Source organism: Phascolarctos cinereus, unplaced genomic scaffold, assembly GCF_003287225.1.
Source record: "Phascolarctos cinereus isolate Bilbo 61053 unplaced genomic scaffold, phaCin_HiC Scaffold_1;HRSCAF=81, whole genome shotgun sequence".
NCBI lineage: Eukaryota > Metazoa > Chordata > Mammalia > Diprotodontia > Phascolarctidae > Phascolarctos > Phascolarctos cinereus.
The window spans coordinates 99,158,729-99,160,772 of NW_027555514.1; the positions used below are offsets into that span (position 1 = coordinate 99,158,729).

The window sequence follows — 2,044 nt, forward strand, 5'->3', positions numbered from 1 at the left end:
ATAACGCAGAACATGGAAAGCAACCAGAAAGCAGTCATGAAAAAGTGAGTCTTTGCATTATCCACCAGACTACGTCCCTACCACCTATTTTAAAACATCTATTAATGTTTTCTTATCCCTTGAAAGGAGTGTCAATGATGTGGATAGTATATGTCACATTTGAGTCCAGGAGGGAAAGTCCAGAGACACAGCTGTCTCTTTGTGTGACTCATGACGATGTTAGCTTTGACAATTCATAGAATTGCCCAAGTAGTTTCTGCCAGGCCCCCTTCACTTCCTTATTTCTCACACTATAAATCAGAGGGTTTAACATGGGTATTAAAAGGGCATAGAACAGTGAGATCATCTTCTCCTGAAGGATATTGGGACTTGAATGGGGCTGAATATAAGTGAAAATGGTCATTCCATAGCACAAAGACACCACTGTCAGGTGGGAGGCACAGGTCTGGAAGGCTTTCTTTTTTCCCTCTGTGGACTGAATCTTCAGAATAGTAGAGATGATCTTGATATAGGATAGCAGAACCAGCAAGACTGGGGTCATGAGTAGGGTGATACTGGAAGCCATAATTGCAACCTCATTGGAAGATGTGTCCACACAGGCCAATCTGACCAAGGCTAGGATTTCACAAGATATATGGTCAATGACATTGTTTGTACACATAGGAAGTTGAAAAGTGATGGCTGTCTGCACGAGAGAGTTCAAGGAACCACTGGCCCAGGAGGCAGCCACTAACCTGGCACACAACCCTGCATGCATGATGGCTGAATAGCGCAATGTATTGCAAACTGCCACATAGTGGTCATAAGCCATTACTGCCAACAAAAGAAACTCAATCCCACCCAGTCCCAGAGAGAAAAATAGCTGGGCAGCACAGCTCACATATGGAATTGTTTTCTGTTCTTCTAGGAAGTGTGCCAACATTTGGGGGACAATGCTGGTGGCATAAGAGATATCAACAAGGTTGAGGTTAGTAAGGAAGAAGTGGGGTGTGGAGCCAGGTATCCAGCTGAGTCAGAATGACAATGAGAATATTTCCCAATACAGTCACTAGGTACATAGTGAGGAAAAGGACAAAGGGAAAGATCTGTGTTCCTTGGTCACTGGACACCCCCAGAAGAATGAACTCACTCAACCATGTCTGGTTTTCTGTTCCCATTAAAGAGAAGGAATCTGTAGAAAGAGGTAGAAATAGAAAAGATCATGGAGTTTGAAAACAAAGATAACTAATGATCTTGATGGTTTGGTGGAAAAATCAAGGAATTTGGAATCAGAACACTGTATTTGAATTCAAGTTCTATGGCTTACTACCTGTGTGATCTTGGGGAAATCTTTTAATGACTTTGACCTTAGTTTCCTCATCTATAAATGAGAGAGAACTAAAGAATCTTTTAGGGCAACTAGGTGGCACAGTGGATAGAGCACCAGGCCTGGAGTCAGGAAGATTCATCTTCCTAAGTTCAAATCTAGCCCCAGACACTTAGTAGCTGTATGACCCTGGACAAGTCACTTAACTTTGTTTGCCTCAGTTCTTCATCTGTAAAATGAGCTGGAGAAGGAAATGGCAAACCACTCCAGTATCTTTGCCATGAAAACCAAATGGGGTCATGAAGAGTTGGACATGATTGAACAACAACAAAAGAATCTTTAAGGTCCTTTGTATCATTAATTCCAAAGGCTTTTTTCTATCCTTTTTCTACTTGATCCCCAAGCAAGATTTGACATTGTAATCACTACCTCCTTTTTAATATTTTTCTTTCATATTATCAAATTGTCATGGTTTTCATCTTATCTTTCTGATAACTCCTTCTTGGCTCCCTTTGGTACTTCTAACCCTTCTCCAAATCTTTGAATGTAGTTTGCCCCAAGGTTCTGTCCTTGGTGCATTAGTTTTCTCTTTAGTCTTTCTTTTCATTATCTTGCCCACCCCCATTGATTGAATTATGAAGAATAGTGACTTTACTATAGTACATGTTTATAAAATATTATGAAATTGAGATGGGTTCTATGAAGAACCATTCCTAAATTTATAACATCAGTCTTATC

The 2,044-nt window shown here is 40.5% G+C and overlaps 1 pseudogene; it reads right to left on the reverse strand.

The window, feature by feature from the left end:
• Window positions 1–208: 208 nt before the first annotated feature.
• Window positions 209–1,157, reverse strand: LOC110216343 (olfactory receptor-like protein OLF3; annotated as a pseudogene).
• Window positions 1,158–2,044: the final 887 nt, after the last annotated feature.